Source organism: Bubalus bubalis, chromosome 13, assembly GCF_019923935.1.
Source record: "Bubalus bubalis isolate 160015118507 breed Murrah chromosome 13, NDDB_SH_1, whole genome shotgun sequence".
NCBI lineage: Eukaryota > Metazoa > Chordata > Mammalia > Artiodactyla > Bovidae > Bubalus > Bubalus bubalis.
In genome coordinates, this window is record NC_059169.1 from 47,506,444 (window position 1) to 47,527,109 (window position 20,666).

The window sequence follows — 20,666 nt, forward strand, 5'->3', positions numbered from 1 at the left end:
CTCTGGTTCTTCTGCCTTTTCTAAATGCAGCTTGAACATCTGGAAGTTCACGGTTCACATACTGCTGAAGCCTGACTTGTAGAATTTTTAGCATTGCTTGCTGCTACTGCTGCTAAGTCACTTCAGTCGTGTCCGACTCTGTGCAACCTAATAAATGGCAGCCCACCAGGCTCCCCCATCCCTGGAATATCAAGGCAAGAACACTGGAGTGGGTTGCTATTTCCTTCTCCAATGCATGAAAGTAAAAAGTGAAAGTAAAGTCACTCAGTCATGTCTGACTCTTAGGGACCCCATAGACTGCAGCCTACCAGGCTCCTCCATCCATGGGATTTTCCAGGCAAGAGTACTTGAGTTGGGTGCCATTGCCTTCTCCAACTAATCAGCTTTACTCCAATATAAAATAAAACGTTTAAATACAAAAAAGTAAAATAAATTGCTAGTTGCTAATAGATGTTTATTCTCATAAATGTATGTTGGAAAACTTGACATCATTATAATATTAGAATATAAATACTAAGGATATAAGCCAGAGAGGTCTTAAATGGCTTGCATGGTAAATAATAGAATTGTTTTACAGCTGGGACAATCATAGCTCTATATTTTCCCCTAGATATGCCTAGAGAACTAGTACTTACTCCTGAAAAACATAAAGATGAGATATCTTAGCTAGTGATTTAGAATAAATGCACTGTTAAAATTTTGAAACTCAATTGGAGTTTAGATGGATAATTTGCACCTGGTTCAACCACTTACAAAGCAGGGCTCTATAGCTTCTTGACCAATGAAATATAAATATACCTCAGTAAAATCATGTCTGAGCTCCCTGAAGCTGAAATATGTTGCATATTGCTTAATGGTTCAGCACCCAACATATGTTCCCTGTGACTAATGAAGGACACTAGCTTCTGTACCCACAAACATTTGGGCATTTCCATGACTGGCTGCACTTTCTTTCTCATCTTGTGTGTTATCATTTACATTTGTAAAAGTTTTATATGGATTTTCCAGGTGTCTCAGATGGTACAGAATCGGCCTGCAATGCTGAAGACCCAGGTTCAATCCCTGAGTCAGGACAATACACTGGAGAAGGGAATGGCAACCCACTTTAGTATTCTTGCCTGGGGAAGTCCATGGACAGGGTAGCCTGGTGGGCTACAGTCCAGGTAGTCCCAACGAGTCAGACACAAATAAGCAACTAATGCTGACAATATTTGTGCATAAATCTCTGAATCCTAGTGACTCCTTTCAATTATCTAGCTCTCTGTAATTTTCTGTGATTGTGGTTTTCATTCTGTCTGCCCTCTGATGGATAAGGATAAAAGGCTTATAGAAGGTTCCTGATGGGAGAGACTGACTGAGGGGGAAATTGGTTCTTGTTCTGATGGGAGGGGTCATGTTCAGTACAACTTTAATCCAATATTCTGTTGATGGGTGGGCTTATGTTCCCTCCCTGTTTCTTGACCTTAGACCAAACTATGGTGGAGGTAAGGAAGATAATGGCGACCTCCTTCAAAAGGTCCCATGCATGCACTGCTGCACTCAGTGCCTCCAACCCTGCAGCAGGCCACTGCTGATCCATGCCTCTGCCAGAGACTCCTGGACACTCATGGGCATGTCTAAGTCAGTTTCTTGTGGGGTCATTGCTCTTTTCTCCTGGATCCTGGTGCGCACAAGGTTTTGTTTGTGCCCTCCAAGAGTCTGTTTCCCTAGTCCTGTGTCAGTTCTGGTAGTTCTATGGTGGGGTTAATAGCAACCTCCTCCAAGAGGGCTTATTCCATACTTATTCCATCCATAGATCTGCTGCAACCAGAGACCCTCCAACAGGCCACTGCTGACCCATATCTCCACAGGAGACACTCAGACACAGTTTTGGATTGGTCTGCATGGGTTGGGTGTGCGTTTTGTGCCCTTCCCAGGTATGATCAGCTCAGGCAACCAGGTGCTTGGTGAGCACACTATTCCAGGTGAGCTGTGCACCTTAATCATCGCCCCAGTCCTGGCTGCTCAGTTTCCCAGGTGTGCCACCAGAGCACCATCTCAGGTGTGCTGTATGTCTCCTCTGGAGAGTTGATCTCAGGCTGCAACAGTCTTGGTGGATGTCAACAATCCAGAATTTCAGGAAAACATGATTAGCAGCTGGGAGTCTGCTCACAGTTTGGTGAAAGACGCTGTCTCTGGGGCTAAGATTGTAGCAGCCCCTTGCCTTCCTGCTCTGGCTGTCACAAGGCTGACTCTCTGCCTCTCAGCGGGGAGTGACCAGTATGCAGCCTGCTAGTTCTTCTTTGGTATTCACTGAATCCTTTGTTCTGTGAGCTGGTCAGGCTGCATATTAGGTTGTTAGGGCCTTTCGCAGGAAAGTTCTCTTTTACACAGTTGTGGTTACACGTGTATTATGTGGGTTTATTTTTATTTATTTAATTTCTCCTGGTTATATTGCCTTCTGAGATTCCAAAACTCACCACAGACCCACTTGTGAGAGGGTTTCCTACTCTGTGGAAACTTCTCCTTCACGACTCCCTCTCCAGGACAGGTCTCTGTCCCTAACTATTTTATCTATCTTTTTGTCTTTTATACTTTGTCCTACCTCCTTTTGAAGAGAATGGGCTGCCTTTATGTGTGTCTGGTGTCCTCTGCCCATGTTCAAAAGTTGATTTGTGGAAGTTGTTCAGCATTCAAATGATCTTTTAAAAAATTTCTGGGAGAGAAAGTGGTCTCTCCATCCTATACCTCCACCATCTTACATCTATTCAAGTCAAGAGCTACCTGGAGTAACAGGCAAATTTAGCCTTAGAGTGCATAAGGAAGCAGGTCAAAGGCTAAGATAATTTTGCCAAGAGAATAAGATGGTCATAGCAAACACCCTCTTCCAAAAACAAAAGAGAAGACTCTACACATGGACATCACCAGATGGTCAATATCGAAATCAGATTGATTATATTCTTTTCAGTCAAAAATGGAGAAGGTCTATACAGTCAGCAAAAACAAGACCAGGATCTGACTGTGGCTCAGATCATGAACTCTTTATTGCCAAATTTGGATGTAAATTGAAAAAAGTAGGGAAGACTACTAGACCATTCAGGTATGACCTAAATCAAATCCCTAAATCAAATCAACGATTATACAGTGGAAATGAAAATAGATTCAAGGGATTAGACATGATCGACAGAGTGCCTGAAGAAATATGGACAGAGGTTCATGACAATGTACAAGAGGCAGGGATCAAGACCATCCCCCAAAAAAGAGAAATGCAAAAATGTTGCATAAGGAGGCTTTACATATAGCTGAGGAAAGAAGAGAAGCTAAAGACAAAGGAGAAAAGTAAAGATATAATCATTTGAATGCAGATTTCCAAAGAATAGCAAAGAGAGATAGCAAAGCCTTCCTCAGTGGTCAATGTAAAGAAATGGAGGAAAACAATAGAATGGGTAAGACTAGAGATATTTCATGAAAAATAGAGTTACCAGGAGAATATGCGGTGCAGAGATGAGTACAATAAATGACAGAAATGGTATGGACCTAACAGAAGCAGAAGATATTAAAAGATGGCAAGAATACACAGAAAAGCTAAACAAAAAAATATCTTCATGACCCAGATAACCATGATGGTATGATCATTCACCTAGAGCCAGACATCCTGGAATGTGAAGTCAAGTGGGCCTTGGGAAGCATCACTATGAACAAAATTAGTGGAGGTGATGGAATTCCAGTTGAGCTATTTCAGATCCTAAAAGATGATGCTGTGAAAGTGCTACACTCAATATGTCAGTAAACCTGGAAAACTCAGTAGTGGCCACAGGATTGGAAAAGGTCAGTTTTCATTCCAATCCCAAAGGAAGGCAATGCCAAAGAATGTTCAAACTTCTGCACAATTGCACTCATCTCACATGCTAGCAAAGTAATGCTTAAAATACTCCAAGCCAGGCTTCAACAATACATGAACCATGAACTTCCAGATGTTCAAGCTGGATTTAGAAAAGGCAGAGGAACAGGAGATCAAATTTCTAACATCCATTGGATTATCAAAAAAGCAAAATAGTTCCAGAAAAATGTCTACTTTTGACTTATTGACTATACCAAAGCCTTTCACTGTGTGGATCACAACAAACAGTGGAAAATTCTTCAAGAGATGGGAATACCAGACCACCTGACCTGTCGCCTGAGAGATCTGTATGCAGGTCAAAAAGCAATAGTTAGAACTGGACATGGAACAACAGATTGGTTCCAAATCAGGAAAGGAGTATGTCAAGGCTGTATATTGCCACCCTGCTTATTTAACTTATATGCAGAGTACATCATATGGAATGCCATGCTGGATGAAGCACAAGCTAGAATCAAGATTGCTGAGAGAAATATCAATAACCTCAGAAATTCAAGTGACATCACCCTCATGGCAGAAAGTGAAGAAGACCCAAAGACCCTCTTGATGAAAGTGAGTGAGGAGAGTGAAAAAGTTGGCTTAAACCTCAACATTCAAGGTTTTTTGTATTTCTGTACAAATTGTGAAATTATTTGTTCTACTTCTCTGAAAAACACCGATGGTAGCTTGATAGGGATCACATTAAATCTGTTGGTTGCTTTGGACAGTATACTCATTTTCACTATATTGATTCTTCTGCTCTATGAACATAGTATATTTCCCCATTTATTTGTGTCTTTGATTTCTTTCATCAGTGCCTTATAGTTTTCTATATATAGGTCTTTTGTTTCTTTAGGTGAATTTATTCCTAAGTGTTTTATTATTGTTGTCGCAATGGAAAATGGAATAGTTTCCTTAATTTCTCTTTCTGGTTTCTCATTGTTATTGTCCAGGAATGCAAGGGATTTCTCTGTATTAATTTTGTATCCTGCAAATTTACTGTTTCATTGATTAACTCTAGTAATTTTCTGTTGGAGTCTTTAGGGGTTTCTATGTAGAGGATCATGTCATTTGCAAACAGTGAGAGTTTTACTTCTTCTTTTCCAATCTGGATTCCTTTTCTTTCTTTCTTTCTTTTTTTTTTTTTTTTTTTTTTTTTTTTTTTATGATTGCTATGGCCAATACCTACAAAATTGTGTTAAATAGTCATAAGAGTGGGCACACTTGTTTTGTTCCTGACTTTAGGGGAAATGCTTTCAATATTTAACCATTGAGGATAATGTTTGCTGCGGGTTTATCATATACAGCTTTTATTATATTGAGGTATGTTCCTTCTATGCCTGCTTTCTTCAGGGTTTAAAAAAAAATGGAGGTTGAATTTTTTCAGAGGCTTTCTCTGCATCTATTGAGATAATCATATGGCTGTTCTCTTTCAATTTATTAATGTGGTGATCATATTGATTGCCTTGTGAATACTGAAGAATCCTTACATCTCCGGGATAAAGCCCACTTGGTCATAATGTATGATCTTTTTAATATGTTGTTGGATTCTGTTTACTAGAACTTTGTGGAGGATTTTTGCATCTATGTTCATCAGTGATATTGGCCTGTAGTTTTCTTTTTTGTGGCATCTTTTTCTGGTTTCAGTATTAGGGTGATGGTGGCCTCATAGAATGAATATGGCAGTTTACCTTCTTTTGCAATTTTCTGGAAGAGTTTGAGTAGGATAGGTGTGAACTCTTCTCTAAATTTTTGGTAGAATTCACTTGCAAAGCCATCTGGCCCTCAGCTTTTGTTTGTTGGAAGATTGCTTATTACAGTTTCAATTTCCATGCTTGTGATGGGTCTGTTAAGATTTTCTATTTCTTCCTAGTTCAATTTTGGAAGGTTATATTTTTCTAAGAATTTGTCCATTTCTTCCAAGTTGTCCATTTTATTGGAACATAGTTGCTGATAGTAGTCTCTTATGATCTTTTGTATTTCTGTGTTGTCTGTTGTGATTTCTCCATTTTAATTTCTAATTGTGTTGATTTGATTCTTCTCCCTGTTTTTCTTGCTGAGTCTGGGTAATGTTTTGTCTATTTTACTTATTTTCTTAAAAAAACATTTCTTAGTCTTGTTAAATTTTGCTAATACAGCCTCCTTTATTTATTTTTTTCACTTATTTCTGCCCTAATTTTTATGATTTGTTTTCTTCTACTAACCTTGGGGTTCTTCCTTTCTTCTTTTTCTGGTTGTTTTAGGTGTGAACTTAGGTTATTTATTTGATTTTTCTCTGCTATGGCCGGGTTTGGGACCAATGCTCCAGTGCCATCCATTTTCAGGGATAGTTAATTCAACAGGTGAGTTTTTACACACTCCTTAGTTGTTTCTGACTTCCATGGCCACCATCCTGCTCAGATAGCCAAAGCAATCTTAAGAAAGAAGAATGCAACTGGAGCAGTCAACCTGCCTGACTTCAGACTATACTCCAAAGCTACAGTCATCAAGACAATATGGTACCAGCACAAAGACAGAAATGCAGATCAATGGAACAAAATAGAAGGCCCAGAGATAAATCCACACAGCTATGGATATCTTATCTTTGACAAAGGAAGCAAGAATATAGAATGGAGGAAAGATAATCTCTTTAACAAATGGTGCTGGGAAAACTGGTCAACCACCTTTAAAAGAATAAAACTAGAACACTTTCTAACACCATCAGTTGTTCAGTTCAGTGGCTTAGTCATGTCCGATTCTTTGTGACCCCATGAATTGCAGCATGCCAGGCCTCCCTGTCCATCACCAACTCCTGAAGTTCACCCAAACTCATGTGTATCGAGTCGGTGATGCCATCCAGCCATCTCATCCTCTGTTGTCCCCTTCTCTTCCTTCCCTTAATCTTTCCCAGCATCAGGGTCTTTTCCAATGAGTCAGCTCTTCAAATCAGTTTGCCAAAATATTGGAGTTTCAGCCTCAGTCCTTCCAATGAACACCCAAGACTGGTCTCCTTTAGGATGGACTGGTTGGATCTCCTTGCAGTCCAAGGGACTCTCAAGAATCTTCTCCGACACCACATTTCAAAAGAATCAATTCTTCATTGATCAGCTTTCTTCACAGGCCAACTCTCACATCCATACATGACTAGATGGACTTTGTTGGCAAAGTAATATCTCTGCTTTTCAATGTGTTGTCTAAATTGGTCATAACTTTCTTTCCAAGGAGTAAGCGTCATTTAATTTCATAGCTGCAATCACCACCTGCAGTGATTTTGGAGCACCCAAAAATAAAGTCTGACACTGTTTCCCAATCTATTTCCCATGAAGTGATGGGACCAGATGCCATGATCTTAGTTTTGTGAATTTTAAGCTTTAAGTCAACTTTTTCACTCTCCTCTTTCACTTTCATCAAGAGGCTTTTTAGTTCCTCTTCCCTTTCTGCCATAAGGGTGGTGTCATCTTCATATCTGAGGTTATTGTTATTTCTCCCAGCAATCTTGATTCCAGCTTGTATTTCTTCCAGCCCAGTGTTTCTCATGATGTACTCTGCAAATAAGTTAAATAAGCAGGGTGACAATATACAGCCTTGATGTACTCCTTTTCCTATTTGGAACCAGTCTGTTATAACTCAAAATGGATTAAAGATCTAAATGTAAGAGCAGAAACTATAAAACTCCTACAGGAAAAGATAGAAAAAACACTCTCTGATGTAAATCACAGCAGGATCCTCTATGACCCACCTCCTGGAGTAGTGAAATAAAAGCAAAAATAAACAGATGGGACCTAATTAAACTATAAATATTTTGCACAACAAAGGAAACTATAAGCAAGGTGAAAAGACAGCCTTCAGAATGGGAGAAAGTAATAGCAAATGAAGCAACTGACAAGAATTAATCTCAAAAATATACAAGCAACTCATGCAGCTCAATGCCAAAGAAATAAATGACCCAGTCAAAAAATGGGCCAATGAATTAACAGACGTTTCTCCAAAGAAGACATACAGATGGCTAACAAACACATGAAAAGATGCTCGACATCACTCATTATCAAAGAAATGCAAATCAAAATCACAATGAGGTATCATCTCAAGCTGGTCAGAATGGCTGGTATCAAAATGTCTACAAACAATAAATTCTGGAGAGGGTGTGGAAAAAAGGGAAGCCTTTTACACTGTTGGTGGGAATGCAAACTAGTACAGACACTATAGAGAACAGTTTGGAAATTCTTTAAAAAATTGGAAATAGAACTGACATACAACCCAGCAATCCCACTGCTGAGAATACACATCAAGTAAACGAGAGTTGAAGGAGACAAGTGTATCCTAATGTTCATTGCAGCACTGTTTACAATAGCTAGGACATGGAAGCAACCTAGATGTCCATCACCAGATGAATGGATAAGAAATCTGTGGTATACATACACAATGGAATATTACCCAGCTATTGAAAAGGACATATTTGAATCAGTTCTAATGAGGTGGATGAAACTGGGGCCTATTATACAGAGTGAAGTAAGTCAGAAAGAAAAATACCAATACGATATATTAACTGATGTATATTGAATTTAGAAAGATGCTAATGATGACACTATATGCAAGACAGCAAAAGAGACACAGATATAAAGAGCAGACTCTTGGACTCTCTGTGGGAAAAGGTGAGGTTGACATGATGTGAGAGAACAGCATTGAAGTATGTTTATTACTATATGTGAAATAGATCACCAATCCAAGTTTGATGCATGAAACATGGCACTCAAAGCCAGTGCACTGGAACAACCCTGAGGGATGGCATGGGGAGGGAAGAGGGAGTAGAGTTCAGATGGGAGACACATGTACACCCATGGCTGATTCATGTCAATGTATGGAAAAAAAGACCAAAAAATTGTAAAGTTATTAGCCTCCAATTAAAATTGATTGATTAATTAAAAAAAAAAAAACTCAACATTCAGAAAACAAAGATCATGGCATCTGGTCCCATCACTTCATATCAAATAGATTGGGAAACAATGGAAACAGTGAGAGACTTTATTTAGGGGGCATCAAAATCACTGCATATGATGACTGCAGCCATGAAATTAAAAGATGCTTGCTCCTTGGAAGAAAAGTTATGACCAACCTAGACAGCATATTAAAAACCAAAGACATTATTTTGCCAACAAAGGTCCATCTAGTCAAAGCTATGATTTCTCCAGTAGTCATTGATGGATATTTGAGTTGGACTGTAAAGAAAGCTGTGTGCCAAATAATTGATGCTTTTGAACTGTGATGTTGGAGAAGACTCTTGTGAGTCTCTTGGAGAGCAAGGAGATCCAACCAGTCCGTCCTAAAGGAGATCAGTCCTGAATATGCATTGGAAGGACTGATGCTGAAGCTGAAACTCCAGTACTTTGGCCACCTGATGCAAAGAACTGACTCATTTGAAAAGACCCTGATGCTGGGAAAGATTAGAGGTGGAAGGAGAAGTGGACGACAGAAGATGAGATGGTTGGATGGCATCACCGATGTGATGTACATGATTTTGAGTAGGTTACAGGAGTTGGTGATAGACAGGGAGGCCTGGTGTGCTGCAGTCCATGGGGTAGCAAAGAGTCAGACACGACTGGTTGACTGAACTGAACTGAACTAGACCCTCTGTAATTAGTGAAATAGTGAATCATGAGAAGACAGAGAAATATAATGTAGTCGTCTTTATTTAATGTTCATATTGTATCAATTTTCCTTAGGAATATTAACTTAATTTTAAAAATTAGCTTACTTTTAAAACACATTATAGATATGAAATTTAATGAATGATTAATCATGATGATAAAATGTTAATCTTTTTTATAAGTAAACAATACATGTTAAAATATATTATCCATTTTGCTCCTGAAGTATGTAGTTAATTGAATAAATTCATCAGGGTTTATTTTTCAGAAAATAGACTATTCATTTGGATTTTATACATGAAATGGATAAAAATGTGTTATGTATGTCAAAACTTCAGAGTAAAATTATTTCTGAAATATCTCTATAGCAACAGTACTCATTTTGAAAACAGACTACATTTAATGTATTGATATGGAACAAAACTTGGAACTATTCATTTTTTGGAAACTATTTTTTGACATAAATAGTAAGACGTTTCTTTGAATGACTGAAAAGGATTACAGATACAGAGAACAGTTATTAACCAACCAAATCTTAACTATCTTAAAATTAAATTATACAAATATTTGAGTTAATTAGACTTTTATATCTACAGAGCTAAGACTTTTACCAATTATTTAGACATTGTATGCCTAATTAAAATATTTTTTCTAAAACTTTCTTATAAGACACTGCAATGAGTTATACATAATTCTTCATTAAATTATAGAAATAAATTATATGACATTGGGCATATAGCAATATATAGCATATAGCAGTAGCAAAAACTAAATAACTATAATGTTCCATGATACTCTTGTTGCTATAAAATGTCTATGAAATTATAAATATTTGAAAAAATATATAAATAAAAGAAAGATAAAAAATGTCATAACAAGAGTTTTATAATTTGCAAAAGCATATAAAGATTTAATTTAACAGTTTTAAAAGTAATTTTAATTATAATTCAAAGTTTAAAAGTTTTGAAAGCAGGGCTATGGTAAAATATGAAAAAAAAAAAAAAAAAAAGGGCAGCCAAAGCAAAGTCAAGTCACAAATGTATAAATCCTTAAACAAATGAAATTAAAAATAAAACTATCAGAATCTTCTTTTTTCAGCTCTATACTGCTCATTGCAAAGGCAGCCAAATTGCTCCAAAGAGCAGTGACATGTAGACTACCCCCTTACTTTGAATGTTACATTGCATTTCACTATCTCTATTCAATTCATTTGCTATTCCTAGTACTTGTGTGTCTTTTTCCTGTAATAAGAACCATCAGTTATCCACTTAATATACAATTCCACCTTTAAGTCATGTCTAACTCAATGCAATTCATAATAATTCTCAGTCTATTGGAAATTTCAGCCCCAACAACGATTACATTCTATGAAGAAGAATGCAATTCCCTCAGGCTCAAGTCCTGAGAAGCCTGAGGCTTCAATACAATGAAGGGTATTTTTTCCCCTCTTTGTATTGTTTCTTGCTAAAATAGCATGCTTGTCAAAGCTGTCTAAATGTGTAGATCGATAGACAGGCATGAAGACTTTCAGTTTGATATGTCACGGAGGTAGACAGCATCACCTGTAGTCACAGTTCACTATCTTGGCAGATTTGGTTTCAGAGGCATCAAAGCTCACTCACCTTTTATTGACACAAACAGGAAAGAAGGAATTTGAGGGTTATTGGAAACATAAGGCCTCAAAAAAGTACACACATATGTGAAAATATTTTTGCCTGCTCTTTATGGGGAATGAATTATCCACTTTCATGAATTTGAAGTCTGTATATGAAGGAAAGGAAAAACTTCACTTGTCACTTATCACAAAGTCAGCAAGACGTTATTAAAAATGACACCCAGTGGTAGAAGAGATTTGCCACAAAAGCTTCATTAAAAATATAGTCTCAATTTATCTAACCCTCCTTTGATTTAAAATGCCTGGCCTCTTTTACCTTATGCTTCAGTGAAGACCTGCATTTATTCAAATGTTTAGTGTATGCCACTTGTGATTCTCAAAGTGTTACCTGTGGATTTTCTGTTTAATCCTTCATGGTAAAGTGTCCTTTCATGCTGAAGTATCCATGTTCTAAAAAGTCTGCAGATAATTCAAATATGCATAAATTTTTGAGAACACAAAAATAGGAGAATTAAAGAATGAACACTATGGCCAAAGCAATATGCTATCTGTATTTCTGTTTGTATTTCTGTTGCCATCCCTAATCAAGAAAAATAAAGATGAAGTTCATTGTCATTCCAGTCCTTGAGGGATCACATTATTACAGGAGAGGTAAAAGGATAAGTAGATTGTAAGATTATGTAAACAATAGGTATACAAAGGAAGGAGTGACAATATCTAGGTATAAGATGACAGAGATTCACCAGGCATGCTATATTTGAACTAATTTTTGGTGACTGATCACCAGTTTGTCAGATGATGACACATGTCAGGAATAAAACAATAGGTATAAAAAAGAGCATAAACTTATCAGTAGGCATGGCACATCAACTGAATAACACATCTTGAAAATGAACAGAAAGTGATCTGCAGGAAAAACAGAACCAGAGGTGTGAGACTGCACACTGCAGCATGGTTTTATCTTTCTGAACTATTCTCTGTTCCCTAAACTGGTGGTATATTTTGTTAAAACTAAAATAAAATTCTTTTATTTTTAAAAATAGAGAAATATATAGAGATACATAGATATTTAGATGGAATCAGTGAGTCATAATCTCAAATACCGAATTTTGCCCTCAGTACCTTTCTTTGAAAAATTACTGTTCTTTATATTGGTGCTTACTGGACCTAAAGTTTACCATATATTAACAATGGGTATTAAGAAATGACTTATTTTTATTCATTCAGAGAATCTTTGCTTTTTTAAATTTTACTGACATATAATTTTTATACAACTACTGGACATATTTTATATATTCAAATTGATAAGTTCAAAGATGTGCCTACTCTAGTGAAGCCATTACCACAATCGAGTTATTAAACATACTTATTGTCTTCAAAAGTTTTATCCTATCCCTTTGATTTTGTGTGTGTGAATGTGTGTGTGCTAAGAATTTGTTGTTGTTTAATCGCTAAGTCATGTCAGATTCTTTGTGACACCATGGACCACAGCACACCAGGCTTCCCTGTCCTTCACTCTCTTTCAGAGTTTACTCAAACTCATGCCGGTTGGATTGGTGATGACATCACTAACCATCCAAACATCTCATCCTCTGTCACCCCCTTCTCCTCCTGCTCTCAATCTTTCCCAGCATCAGGGTCTTTCCAATGAGTCAGTTCTTCACATCAGGTGGCCAAAGTATTGGTGTTTCAGCTTCAGCATCAGTCCTTCCAATGAATACTCAGAGTTGATATTCTCTAAGATTGACTGATTTAATCTTCTTGCTGTCCAAGGGATTCTTTTAAGTGTTAAGAATATTTTATGTGAAATCTAGCCTCCTAACAAATTTCTAGGTGTATAATATTGAAATGTTAACTATGTGTACATTGTTCCATGGGCGATCTCTACAATGTATTCATCTTGCATAAATGAAACTTTATATCAATTGAATAAAAACTGCCCATATCCCATTTCTTCCAGCTCCTGGCAAGCAGTTTTACTGTCTGTTTCTATGATTTTCCTCTGAGCTCTTTCATACAAGTAGAATCGTCCTTCTGTGATGGCTGAATTCACTTAGCATAACAACCACCACGTTTATCCGTGTTGTTGCATATGACAGAATTGCTTTCTCTTTTAAGGATGAATGATATTCTATTGTATGTATATACCAAGGTTCTTAATCCATTCATCCTTAGATTGACATTTAATTGTTTGCATCTCTACTATTTTGAATAATGCTGCTATATTCATATGAATATGTAATTAGCACTTCAAGATCCTGATTTCAATTCTTTTGGATATGTACCCAGAAATTGAACTAATGGATAATATGGTAGTTTTACTTTTAATTTTTCCTTTTTAAAAAAATTTATTTATTTTTTAATTTAAGGATACTTGCTTTACATGTTTCTTTTTTTCCATTTTATTTATTTATTTATTTATTTATATTTTTTTAATTTTATTTTTAAACTTTACATAATTGTATTAGTTTTGCCAAATATCAAAATGAATCCACCACAGGTATACATGTGTTCCCCATCCTGAACCCTCCTCCCTCCTCCCTCCCCATTCCATCCCTGTCAAACATCAACATGAATCAGCCCTCCCTCCCTCTTCAGCCTCCCTCTCATCTCCCTCCCCATCCCACCCCTCTAGGTTGAAAAAGAGCCCATTTGAGTTCCCTTAGACATAGAGCAAATTCCCATAGGCTATTATTTTACATATGGTAATGTAAGTTTCCACTTTACTCTCTCCATACGTCTCAACTTATCCTTCCCTCTCCCAGTGTCTATAAGTCTATCTCTAGATCTATTTCTTCATTGTTGCCTTGCAAATAAATTCATCAATATCATCATTTGCGATTCCATATGTATACATTAGTATATGGTATTTCTCTTTCTCTTTCTGACTTACTTCACTCTGTATCAGTTCAGTTCAGTTCAGTCACTCAGTTGCGTCTGACTCATTGTAACCCCATGAACCACAGCATGCCAGGCCTCCCTGTCCATCACCAACTCCCAGAGTCCACCCAAACCCATGTCCATCAAGTCCGTGATGCCATCCAACCATCTCATCCTCTGTTGTCCCCATTCTCTTCCTTCCCTTTATCTTTCCCAGCATCAGGGTCTTTTCCAATAGTCACCTCTTCATATCAGGTGGCCAAAGTATTGGAGTTTCAGCTTCAACATCAGTCCTTCCAATGAACACCCAGGACTGATCTCCTTTAGGATGGACTGGCTGGATCTCCTTGAAGTCCAAGGGACTCTCAAGAGTCTTCTCCAACACCACAGTTCAAAAGCATCAATTCTTCAGTGCTCAGCTTTCTTCACAGTTCAACTCTCACATGACCACAGGAAAAACCATAGCCTTGACTAGACAGACAGACCTTTGTTGACAAAACAATGTCTCTGCTTTTGAATATGCTTTCTAGGTTGGTCATAACTTTCCTCCAAGGAGTAAGCATCTTTTAATTTCATGGCTGCAATCACCATCTGCAGTAATTTTGGAGCCCCCAAAAAATAAAGTCGGCCTCTGTTTCCACTGTTTCCCCATCTATATGCTATGAAATGATGGGACCGGATGCCATGATCTTAGTTTTCTGAATGTTGAGTTTTCGGCCAACTTTTTCACTCTCCTCTTTCACTTTCCCCTAGAGGCTGTTTAGTTCTTATTCACTTTCTGCAATATGGGTGGTGTCATCTGCATATCTGAGGTTATTGATATTTCTCCTGGCAATCTTGATTCCAGCTTGTGCTTCCTCCAGCCCAGAGTTTCTCATGATGTACTCTGCATATAAGTTACATAAACAGGGTTACAATATAAGCCTTGATGTACTCCTTTTCCTTTTTGGAACCAGTCTGTTGTTCCATGTCCAATTTTAACTGTTTCTTCCTGATCTGAATACAAATTTCTCAACAGGCAGGTCAGGCGATCTGATATTCCCATCTCTTTCAGAATTTTCGACTGTTTATTGTGATCCACACAGTCAAAGGCTTTGGCATAGTCAATAAAGCAGAAATTGATGTTTTACTGGAACTCTCTTCTTTTTCCCATGGGTCAGCAATTGTTGGCAATTTATCTCTGGTTCCTCTGCCTTTTCTAAAACCAGCTTGAACATCTGGAAGTTCATGATTTATGTATTGCTAAAGCCTGGCTTGGAGAATTTTAAGCATTACTTTACTAACGTGTGAGATGAGTGCAACAGGCTCTAGTTAATTCACCTCAGTAGAACTGACTCAAATGCATTGCTTTTAATGTCTGAGTAATAGTCCATTGTGTATATGTACCATAACTTCTTTATCCATCTATTGATGGACATCTAGGTTACTTCCATGTTTTACTTGTTGTAAGTAGAGCTGCAAAGAACACTGAGGTACATGGGTCTTTTTCAATTTTGGTTTCCTTAGAGTATATGCCTAAGAGTGGAATTGCTGGCTCATATGGTGGTTTTATTCCTACTTTTTAAAGGAATCTCCATACAGTCTTCCAGAGTGACTGGACCAATTTGAATTACCACCAACAGTGAAAGAGTGTTTCCTTACTCCACACACTCTCCAGCATTTATTGTGTAGCCATTTTGAAGATGGCCATTCTGTCCAGTGTGAGGTAATAACTCATTGTAGTTTTGATTTGCATTTCTCAAATAGCAAGCAATGTTGCACATCTTTTCATATATTTGTCAGCCGTCTGTATGTCTTCTTTGGAGAAATGTCTGTTTAGGTTTTATCCCAACTTTTGATTGTGTTGTTTGTCTTCCTGGTATTGAATTATATGAGCTGATTGTTAGAACCAGACATGGAACAGTTGGAACTGGACATGGAACAGTGAACTAGTACCAAATTGGGAAAGAGTATATTTTGTCACCTGTTTATTTAACTTATATGCAGAGTACATCATGCAAAATGTTGGGCTGGATGAAGCACAAACTGGAATCAAGATTACCAAGACAAGTATCAATAACTTCAGATAGGCAGATGACACCATCAGGAACTAAAGAGTCTCATGATGAAAATGAAAGAGAAGAGAGAAAAGGTTGGCCTAAAACTCAACATTCAAAAACCAAAGATCATTGCATCTAGTCCCATCACTTCATAGCAAATAGATGGGGAAACAATGGAAATAGTGGCAGATTTTATTTTCTTGGGCTCCAAAATCAGTGCAGATAGTGACTGCAGCCATGAAATTAAAAGACACGTGCTCCTTGGAAGGAAAGCTAGGGCCAACATAAACAGAAACATCATTTTGTCACCAAAGTCTGTTTAGTCAAAACTATTGTTTTTCCACTAGTCAAGGATGGATGTGAGAGTTGGACCACAAAGAAAGCTGAACACTGGAGAATTGATGCTTTTGAACTGTGGTGTTGGAGAAGACTCTTGAGAGTCCCTTGGGCTGCAAGATCAAACCAGTCAATCCTAAAGGAAATCAGTCCTAAATTTTCATTGGAAGGACTGATGCTGAAGCTGAAACTCCAATAATTTGGCCATCTGATGTGAACAACTGACTCATTGAAGAAGGCCCTGGTGCTGGAAAAGATTGACGTCAGGAGAAGGGATATTTGATATTCCTCAAATATAAGGTATACATAGATATGTGGGTTTATCTCTGGGTTTTCTATATTGTTCCTTTGGTATATATTTCTGTCTTTGTGCCTGTACCATACTTTATTGATGACTGTAGCTTTGTAGTATAATCTGAAGTTAGGAAGGCTGATTCCTCCAGCTCCTTTCTTCTTTCTTATGACTGCTTTGGCTATTCAGTGTCTTTTGTATTTCATATTTTCATTACAATCCCAAAGAAAGGCAATGCCAAAGAATGCTCAAACTACCGCACAATTGAACTCATCTCACATGCTAGTAAAGTAATGCTCAAATTCTCCAAGCCAGGCTTCAACAATACATGAACCGTGAACTTCCTGATGTTCAAGCTGGTTTTAGAAAAGGCAAAGGAACCAGAGATCAAATTGCCAACATCCACTGGATCATGGAAAAAGCACGAGAGTTCCAGAAAAACATCGATTTCTGCTTTATTGACTATGCCAAAGCCTTTGACTGTGTGGATCACAATAAACTGTGGAAAATTCTGAAAGAGATGGGAATACCAGTCCACCTGACATGCCTCTTGAGAAATCTGTATGCAGGTCAGGAAGCAACAGTTAGAACTGGACATGGGACAACAGACTGGTTCCAGATAGGAAAAGGAGTATGTCAAGGCTGTATATTGTCACCCTGCTTATTTAACTTATATGCAGAGTACATCATGAGAAACGCTGGACTGGAAGAAACACAAGCTGGAATCAAGATTGAAGGGAGAAATATCAATCACCTCAGATATGCAGATGACACCACCCTTATGGCAGAAAGGGAAGAGGAACTAAAAAGCCTCTTGATGAAAGTGAAAGTGGAGAGTGAAAAAGTTGGCTTCAAGTTCAAGATTCAGAAAACGAAGATCATGGCATCCGGTCCCACCACTTGATGGGAAATAGATGGGGAAACAGTGGAAACAGTGTCAGACTTTATTTTTCTGGGCTCCAAAATCACTGCAGATGGTGACTGCAGCCATGAAATTAAAAGACACTTACTCCTTGGAAGGAAAGTTATGACCAACCTAGATAGCATATTCAAAAGCAGAGACATTACTTTGCCATCAAAGGTTTGTCTAATGGCAAGACATACTTAAAGTGATGAAAGAAAATAACCTACAGCCCAGATTATTGTACCCAGAAAGGATCTCATTCAAATATGAAGGAGAAATAAAAAACTTTACAGAAAAGCAAAAGCTGAGAGAATTCAGCACCGCCAAACCAGCTCTCCAACAAATACTAAAGGATATTCTCTAGACAGGAAACACAAAAACGGTGTATAAATTTGAACCCAAAACAATAAAGTAAATGGCAACGGGATCATACTTATCAATAATTACCTTAAACGTAAATGGGTTGAATGCCCCAACCAAAAGACAAAGACTGGCTGAATGGATACAAAAACAAGACCCCTACATATGCTGTATACAAGAGATACACCTCAAAACAGGGGACACATACAGACTGAAAGTGAAGGGCTGGAAAAAGATTTTCCATGCAAATAGGGACCAAAAGAAAGCAGGAGAAGCAATACTCATATCAGATAAAATAGACTTTAAAACAAAGGCTGTGAAAAGAGACAAAGACGGTCACTACATAATGATCAAAGGATCAATCCAAGAAGAAGATATAACAATTATAAATATATATGCACCCAACACGGGAGCACCACAGTATGTAAGACAAATGCTAACAAGTATGAAAGGAGAAATTAACAATAACACAATAATAGTGGGAGACCTTAATACCCCACTCACACCTATGGATAGATCAACTAAACAGAAAGTTAACAAGGAAACACAAACTTTAAATGATACAATAGACCAGTTACACCTAATTGAGATCTATAGGACATTTCATCCCAAAACAATGAATTTCACCTTTTTCTCAAGCTCACATGGAACCTTCTCCAGGATAGATCACATCCTGGGCCATAAATCTAGCCTTGGTAAATTCAAAAAAATTGAAATCATTTCAAGCATCTTTTCTGACCACAATACAGTAAGATTAGATCTCAATTACAGGAGAAAAACTATTAAAAATTCCAACATATGGAGGCTGAACAACACGCTGCTGAATAACCAACAAATCACAGAAGAAATCAAAAAAGAAATCAGAATATGCACAAAAATGAATGAAAATGAAAACAAAACAACCCAAAACCTGTGGGACACTCTAAAAGCAGTCCTAAGGGGAAAGTTCATAGCAATACAGGCATACCTCAAGAAACAAGAAAAACATCAAATAAATAACCTAACTCTACACCTAAAGCAACTAGAAAAGGAAGAAATGAAGAACACCAGGGTTAGTAGAAGGAAAGAAATCTTAAAAATTAGAGCAGAAATAAATGCAAAAGAAACAAAAGAGACCATAGCAAAAATCAACAAAGCCAAAAGCTGGTTCTTTGAAAGGATAAATGAAATTGACAAGCCATTAGCCAGGCTCATCAAGAAACAAAGGGAGAAAAATCAAATCAATAAAATTAGAAATGAAAATGGAGCGATCACAACAGACAACACAGAAATACAAAGGATCATAAGAGAGTACTATCAACAATTATATGCCAATAAAATGGACAACTTGGAAGAAATGGACAAATTCTTAGAAAAGTACAACTTTCCAAAACTGGACCAGGAAGAAATAGAAAATGTTAACAGACCCATCACAAGCACGGAAATTGAAACTGTAGTAAAAAATCTTCCAGCAAACAAAAGCCCAGGTCCAGACGGCTTCATAGCTGAATTCTACCAAAAATTTAGAGAAGAGCTAACACCTATCCTGCTCAAACTCTTCCAGAAAATTGCAGAGGAAGGTAAACTTCCAAACTCATTCCATGAGACCACCATCACCCTAATACCAAAACCTGACAAAGATCCCACAAAAAAAGAAAACTACAGGCCAATATCACTGATGAACATAGATGTAAAAATCCTTAACAAAATTCTATCAATCAGAATCCAACAACACATTAAAAAGATCATACACCATGACCAAGTGGGCTTTATCCCAGGGATGCAAGGATTCTTCAATATCCACAAATCAATCAATGTAATACACCACATTAACAAGTTGAAAAATAAAAACCATATGATTATCTCAATAGATGCAGAGAAAGCCTTTGACAAAATTCAATATCCATTTAGATAAAAACTCTCCAGAAAGCAGGAATAAAAGGAACATACCTCAACATAATAAAAGCTATACATGACAAACCCACAGCAAACATTATCCTCAATAGGGAAAAATTGAAATTTCCTCTAAAGTCAGGAACAAGACAATGGTGTCCACTTTCACCACTACTATTCAACATAGTTTTGGAAGTTTTGGCCACAGTAATCAGAACAGAAAAAGAAATAAAAGGAATCCAAATTGGAAAAGAAGAAGTAAAGCTCTCACTGTTTGCAGATGACATGATCCTTTACATAGAAAACCCTAAAGACTACAGCAGAAAATTACTAGAGCTAACCAATGATTATAGTAAAGTTGCAGGATATAAAATCAACACACAGAAATCCCTTGCATTCCTATACACTAATAATGAGAAAACAGAAAGAGAAATTCAGGAAACAATCCCATTCACCATTGCAATGGAAAGAATAAAATACTTAGAAAAATATCTATCTAAAGAAACTAAAGACCTGTATATAGAAAACTATAAAACACTGGTGAAAGAAATCAAAGAGGACACCAATAGATGGAGAAATATATAATGTTCATGGATTGGAAGAATCAATATAGTGAAAATGAATATACTACCAAAGCAATTTATAGATTCAAAGCAGTCCCTATCAAGCTACCAACAGTATTTTTAACAGATCTAGAACAAATAATTTCACAATTTGTATGAAAATACAAAAAACCTCGAATAGCCAAAGCTATCTTGAGAAAGAAGAATGGAACTGGAGGAATCAACCTACCTGACTTCAGGCTCTACTACAAAACCACAGTCATCAAGACAGTACGGTACTGGCACAAAGACAGAAATATAGATCAATGGAACAAAATAGAAAGCC